Consider the following 7,642-nt stretch of genomic DNA (forward strand, 5'->3'; position numbering starts at 1 on the left):
AATAAAAACAATTTAAAAAATAAAAAAAATTTTTTTTTTTTGTTAAAATATTGTACCGGAATTACTGGTCTTTATCGTAATGGTTATGGAACGATACAATACTGATCCAATACTGGATTAGAAAATAAACCTTAACAGTCGATCAGTATTCGTTACTATAGAATCCGTAATAGTTACTGTAAAATCCGTACTGGTTACTGGAAAAATGTTTACTGTAGCAGTACGTAATGGTTACTGAAAGTGTTTGAAGTTGAGAGAAAAGAAAAAAGAGAGAGAAATTGTGTCGGTACGACCATCTGTGGCATTTGTAATATGATAGGTAAGGCCGCGCGTTCTGCGTAGGCCGGTGTGAATGCGCGCAATAGACGCCGACCGCGTTGCGTCCCAGGCGGCCCGGCGTAGGGCGTTCGAGCGCGTGCGTAAGCATGTTGGGAAGGGCGCGCAGCCCGGGCGAGCGTGCATTCGTCTTCCGGCAGTCTACCGATGCACACCCGTTGTATTCAGTTATTAAATTACGTACTTAATTGCGTCATTCTATTCGCAGCTAACATTAGAATCGAGCCGTGGAGTGATCGAGATCGGATTATCTGTTTGAAACCATCAACATATCTGTTTATCTTGTATGCGACGCGTTCGAGAGGCGACGGTTGTCGCCTGAAAGACACGAGGCCTGTTGGAAAGTTCCGGCCACGCTTCCAGACGAGGAAAGCAGCCATTTTGAGAATACCAGAGAAAGCCTTGTCAGGTTTAATACGAGAAGCCATAAACGAATCTTCGAGAGATCTGTCCTTTGATGAATCATTGCGACTTGTAACTATTACCGTAAGATCATATAAGGAAATCTTCAGTTATAAGGTAACCGCTTTTGATCTGTACGAGAGAGAGAACAAAGAATTCCCCGATTCTTTAATGTTAGAACCCCGTCTAACATTTCACAAAGAAACCCCGATTCTTTAACAGTACAGATATTCCCATCTCATTTGACAGTTGTGCACAATTAATTTCGAGTCAATTGATATAAATGAGCTCAGTTAATTTTTATATACTTTGTTTAGTTCGTTGATTGCAATCAGTTACTGATTATAACAAACTGTAAAATATATCTTATTCTTTTACTTGCGTTCGAGAAAGCGTGATCATCAGATCTTTTGTATTCAATTACATGTAACGTACATGCGTACCTGCGTCGTTATCACCGATAGATTAATATTAGCTCGAGTTTTATGTTGATAAAATCTCTTGAAATATTCTATTCTTTCGTCTGTTTAACTGTGAACAATTGACAAATTTGAATTATTCTCAGAAATATTTCTATAATTATATCGTATTGATTCTGGTTGATCAAAGCGTCTCTTCTTGTAAATATTCTTATAAATAACCATCTTTTGCGATTCAAGTATATCTATACAATTTCTTTGCGTTTCAATAAGTAATCTTGCGTGCGTTTATTCCTTTTCAAGGTACATTATCTATGTTTTCAGAAAAGTAATAGCAAACTATATTTGCATTCGTTTACAGAGAATTAATGCATCAATCATCATGAACAATGATTAATTATATTTCGGGCCTCGTTCTCAAGATTACAACACGTAGTACCTTTTCGAGGTGCTAAGAGTCACAACGTTCAGATTTTAAAAAGCCCGCTCACTCTGGGAGCGCCTCGTTTTCGTCATTGCTTTTCGTTGTGCGCGAGAAGTCACTTCGTTCCAGTAAAAGTTAATTATATTACATAGTTTAGCGTTATTTCAGGATACACAATCATGCCAAAAAGACATAGGAAGTCAAGTGATAAGGATTCTACAGAAAGATTGGAGAAAAAGATCCGAAAATATTAAAAGATATTGGACAGTCGTCAGAAAGTAGAATTGGAGGTTAGATTTTCCGAGAAACAGATCGACCCGCAAATAGGGCAGGAAGAAAATAATCAACAAATAGATCTCGGTAAGTAATTAGGGCAATGAAGTATGATAACCTCAACACCAGTGAGCTTACACTAGAGGTAAGACAGACTGGAAAAATAATCTTGCACATAAGGCAAGTTAAGGTATCTTAATCTAAAGACCAGTGAGCTTACACTAGAGGTAAGACAGACTGGAAAAATTATCTTGCACATAAGGCAAATAATGTATCTTAACCTAAAGACCAGTGAGCTTACACTTGAGGTAAGACAGGCTGGAAGAATAAGCTTGCACAAGAGGTAAGTGAGGTTAAGTTAATCTCAAATTTTCTGTAGAAATCACATTTGAAATAATCAGTAACTTTACAAAAATATATTTCTTTGTTTTTGTTTCAAGAACATGAGGAGATTTTAGATCGGGAAAACGTCGAGAATAAGCCGCCCGACAAAAGTTGTTTAACCGAATAGATTTTGAAATTTCTGGGAGACAATCCAAAAATCTCTAAGGCAGTTGAACCAAAGTTACACAAGGACATATCAGACAGACTAGAAGGATGGATAACCGACGGGTTACCGAAGGAGGATCAAGAAAAACTCATTAAAAAGTATTCTCGCCCAGAGATTCTTGAGGCTCCAAAATTGAATCCAGAGGTTGAACCAGCGATGCAGGAACCGGCAATAAAAAGAGATAAACACTTCCTAGAAAACCAAAATAATATTGGTTCGACGATTGCGAGTGTAGGCTCGGCGTTATCTCTAATACTGTCAGCAGACGAGGAAGGCTTAGATGAACTTTTAATTATAGAAAGGCTTTCTGATACGATTAGATTCTTAGCTGATCTTTTTAACAAACAGACAGTTTGTAGGAGAGCATTTATTTTACCTGGTCTAAAGCCCAAGTTAAAAGCAGAAAAAACTAAGTCGGAAGAATTTCTTTTCGAGAAAGAATTGAGTGAAAAAATCAAACAAGTAGGCGTTATGGAAAAAATGGCTAAGACGCTTAAAGAACAACCACCTAAGAAGCAGAGTAATTTTTTTCCAAAAGACTGGAAGGGCCATCCAGGGAGGACCTGGAACAGTACTCAGCCATATCGACAACAGAATCAATCGAGACGTCGATTTTTCAAGAAAAAGACTCAATATCAGAATCGCTCTCAGAATTCGAGCACCAAGTCAGCGACGGCGAACGACAAAAAGACAACTTAGTAAGTCCCATAGCTGGTCGTTTAAGTAAATATTTGGAAAATTGGAAAAAGATAAACGATAAATTCATTTTACAATGTATCAAAGGATACAAAATACGATTTTGTAAACCAGTACGTCAGTTTTTTGAGTATAAAGAGCCGTCTAGGTCTAATAATGAAAAAATACTTTTAGCTCAAGCAATAGATAAATTATTATTGAACAAGAAAGTCATTGTACAATGCAAAGAGGAAACAGGTCAATATTTATCACCTTATTTCTTAGTTCCAAAACCGAATGGGGAATACCGTTTTATTCTAAATTTAAAAGGATTAAATAACTTTATACAAACAGAGCATTTTAAGGGGGTATATACCTTTGTAAATTTTTTTTTGCATTTTTTTTTATTGGCTTAAAATATCCCTTAACTATCCAAAAATGATATCCAAAAGGTTTTATGAGGGGGAAAATTTTTTAAGTGGTCAAAAAATTCGATTTTTCGAGAAAGGTTTTAGTGCTGATTTGCAGTATTTTGAAAAAATTTTTCGTATGCTTGCTTTTTAAAATTTTAGAGTCATTAGGTCGGCAAATACATGTTATCGACTGTCCACTTTTATTAAATCTACTAAATTTAGTCACTAGATGGTGTCAGTACTTGAATTTTCAAGCTAGAATAAGCGAGAGTTTTTCGTCAAGCTATGGAATTGTTTCGTTAATAGGCTGGTACACTGGAAAAGTTGTCGATGTAATAGTGAAAAGTAAATTTTGTAAGGCGTACTCATGGTGGGAAAATAAAGAAGACACTGCCAAGTTCGAGAAATGGAGAGAGAATCATGAAGCAGCATGCGAGGCAAATCACGAGGGATCGGCTGGGAAGATGGAAGTAGATAGAGCAATGTTAAAAAACATTTTTGAAGCCATCAAGAAGACATACGAAGAGTTGAGCAGTGACGACTTGCTGACACGTTGCTTGGGCGGGTACACTCAGAACTCGAACGAGAGTTTTAATGCTATGGTGTGGTCAATGGCTCCAAAAACTGTTAACGGGGGCAAGAGTGTACTTGACATTGCCGTAAATCTTGCAGTAATTTACTTCAATGACGGATACAAAGGCATAATGCAAGTTATGAGTCAACTGGGAATAACTATTGGCTTGCAATGCTACAATTTTTGTAGCAACGCTGACGACGAACGTATTGCGAGATCGGAGCGCTCCCTCACTGAAGAGGCAAAAATAGCCCGTAAAAAAGCTACATACTCTAGAAAAGAAAAAGAGCAGGAGAATGTTCAACTAGAAGGACAGTTGTATGGTGCAGGCATCGCTGATTAAAGGTAAACACTAAATTTCCATGATTTTATAGTACTTGAAACTTTAACGCGTTTTTCTCAAAACTATGTTTTTTGACACGGGCGAAATCATAGCGCCTTCAGTTTTGAACCGATTGACTTCAAACTTTAGCTGTAGCTTCCTAATTACATTTTCTAGAAAAGTACGTAGGATTTTTTCGATAAGTTAAAATTTAACGATTTTATGATCGATAAACCGACCAATTTTTTCTGTAAAAAATACATGTTTTTTTCCACATGACGCTATTTTTTTTAAAATCAATATTTCTGGAAAATCCTATGTACTTTTCTAGTTTTTTATATCTAATTTCTAAATCTTTTTTATTTTTTGTCCTAAGTTGAAAATTGTGACCTGTACGATTTCACCCGTAAAGGACTACGAAAAAAAAAGGAGTTTTTTTCCATCAACCACTGCGCCGCCATTTTATTTCTAAATGATTAAAAAAAAATTTTTTTTCTTTTACCTCAAGACTTATTGTATTAAGATGTCTAAATAACCGAATTTAAAAATACCGCTTTGTCTTTCTTAAATAAATTGTCAAAAATGACCCTTGATTTTGCCCTCACAAAATATACCCCCTTAAAATGCAGGATTTAAGAACAGCTTCAAAATTAATTCTGCAGGATAATTTTATGGCATCATTAGACTTACAAGATGCGTATTACCTTATATCAGTAGATAAATCTTGTAGGAAATACTTACGTTTCAAATTCCAAGGTAATATATACGAATTTACGGTACTCCCTTTCGGATTATGTACTAGCCCTATGTATTTACAAAAATCATGAGATCTGTCATGAGCCATTTGAGAGCGCAAGGTTTAGTGTCAGTAGACTACTTAGATGACATGTTATTAATAGGGAAAGATTATGAAGAATGTTACACGAATATTAAACTAACGAGGATTTTACTAGAGTCATTAGGCTTTATTTTAAATGAAAAAAATGTAAATTAATTCCGTCAAAGCAGTGTAGGTTTTTAGGTTTTGAAATTGACTCAGACAAGTATATAATATCGCTTCCCAAGGAGAAGAAACAAAAAATTCTCAATTTAATAAGTAAAATAATTAACAGATCAGAGTCTAAAATAAGAGATTTTGCACAGCTAATAGGAAATTTAGTGGCAGCGTGCCCTAGAGTACAATATGGTTGGGCTCACATTAAGACGCTTGAAAGAGAAAAAGAGCTAGCTTTGATTTTTAATGGTATAAATTACGAAGGAAAAATGTCAATTTCGGTGAAAGCAAAAACTGAATTAGTCTGGTGGGAAAAGAATCTTCCCAAAGCGTTTGCCAATTTCAAAAACACCGATAGATAAAGTAATTTTTACAGATGCATCAACTTCAGGTTGGGGAGCAGTATTAGAGAATAAGGAAATTCATGGATTTTGGACGGAAAAGGAAAGACGAGAACATATAAATTTATTAAAACTAAAGGCAATCTGGTTAGCATTACTTTCTTTTGAAGCAGAAATTAAAAACTGTCATATTTTATTGAAGGTAGACAACACCACAGCTATCGCGTACATTAATAAAATGGGAGGCATTAAATATCAAAGATTTAATACAATAGCGACACAGATATGGTATTGGGCATAGAAAAACAACATTTGGCTACACGCGGAACATATACCATCAAAACAAAATTCAGTAGCGGATAGATTATCTCGCCTAAAAAATGTGGACACTGAATGGGAACTAGCTGATTATGCTTTTGATGAGAGTACAAATATATTTGGAGTTCCAGAAATAGATTTATTTGCGACGAGTTTTAATACAAAGTGTCAAAAATTTTGTTCTTGGATTACAGAACCAGATGCCTGGGCAATTAATGCTTTTTCAATTTCTTGGTTTGAATTTTACTTTTATGCTTTTCCTCCATTTTCCATGATTTTGCGAACGTTAAATAAAATAGTTCAGGATAAAGCGAGAGGAATTCTTATAGTACCAGATTGGAAAGCTCAAGCATGGTACCCAATGTTTAGGAAATTGCTAGAAAAAGAACCCCTTGTATTCAAACCATCACGACGACTACTATTATCGTCTTGCAGGTCAATGATACATCCATTGGCGCAGAACCTTACACTACTATCAGGCATTGTCTCAGGGAAGCTTATTTAAGAAGAAACCTGCCTATAGATTGCATAGAAATATTAATCGCATCGTTGTCGGAAAATACGCTTAAACAGTATAACTCATCATTAAAAAAGTGGTGGAACTTTTGCATAGAGAAGAAAAAAGATCCTCTTGTGATCACGACTAATGATCTATTAGAATTTTTAACAATTCTATACAAAGAGGGAGCTTCCTAATGATCTCTAAACTCACACCGATGTGCAATCTCCCTAATCTCATTTAATAAGATCGGAGAAGATCCGATTATTGGTCGTTTTTTAAGGCCGGTAAATGCACGTTATGCATCTACATGGGATACAAATATAGTATTAGATAAAGTTAAGACATGGTTTCCCTTAAGTAGACTGAATCTACAAGAGTTAACAGAAAAGACAATCATATTGTTAGCGTTAGGGACAGCGAGCAGAGCACAAACTTTAGCAATTGAGGTAAATAATATAAAAAAAACCAAAGAAGGTTTAGAAATAAGAATTATAGAACGTACAAAAACAGATAGACCAGGGAAAGCTAGACCACTGTTGTATTTGCCTTTTTTTAAGGAAAAGCCAGAACTTTGTATTGCGAACACCGTGATTCAGTATTTGAGAGTAACGACTAAATTAAGAGAAAATACCAAACATTTATTTATTTCAATAAATAAGCCACATAAAAAAGTAACAGCTCAAACAATTAGTAGATGGATAAAGAAGGTGTTACAAAAATGTAGTATTGATATTAGTGTGTTTTCATCTCATTCGACGAGACATGCATCGTCATCAGCAGCTTTTATAAATGGTCTTGACCTTGAGGCTATGAGGAAAGCTGCAGGTTGGTCAGAAGGACCCTTCATATAATTTCGATCGAACTTCACTTACAGGTAAGTTCGTTTGATCTTCAATTATGTGAGATATGTAACAACTTATTAAGCTTCTTAATTATATTTCTTTCATTCTTTCGTTCTTTCATTTCTTTCATTTCATTGTGAGTGAACTTAGTCCCTTTTAATTGAAAGATTTATTTAACCAAAACCTATTTAACTACGAAGAATTAAATTGATACATTGATTCTATGCTCATTATTGTTTTCTATGATTAATATTATT

At 35.1% G+C, this 7,642-nt stretch overlaps 1 pseudogene; it reads left to right on the forward strand.

Moving 5' to 3' along the window:
* The first annotated feature begins 326 nt into the window (after positions 1-326).
* LOC139824284 (uncharacterized) lies at positions 327-3,414 on the forward strand (annotated as a pseudogene).
* Positions 3,415-7,642: the final 4,228 nt, after the last annotated feature.

Source organism: Temnothorax longispinosus, unplaced genomic scaffold, assembly GCF_030848805.1.
Source record: "Temnothorax longispinosus isolate EJ_2023e unplaced genomic scaffold, Tlon_JGU_v1 HiC_scaffold_312, whole genome shotgun sequence".
Taxonomy (NCBI): domain Eukaryota; kingdom Metazoa; phylum Arthropoda; class Insecta; order Hymenoptera; family Formicidae; genus Temnothorax; species Temnothorax longispinosus.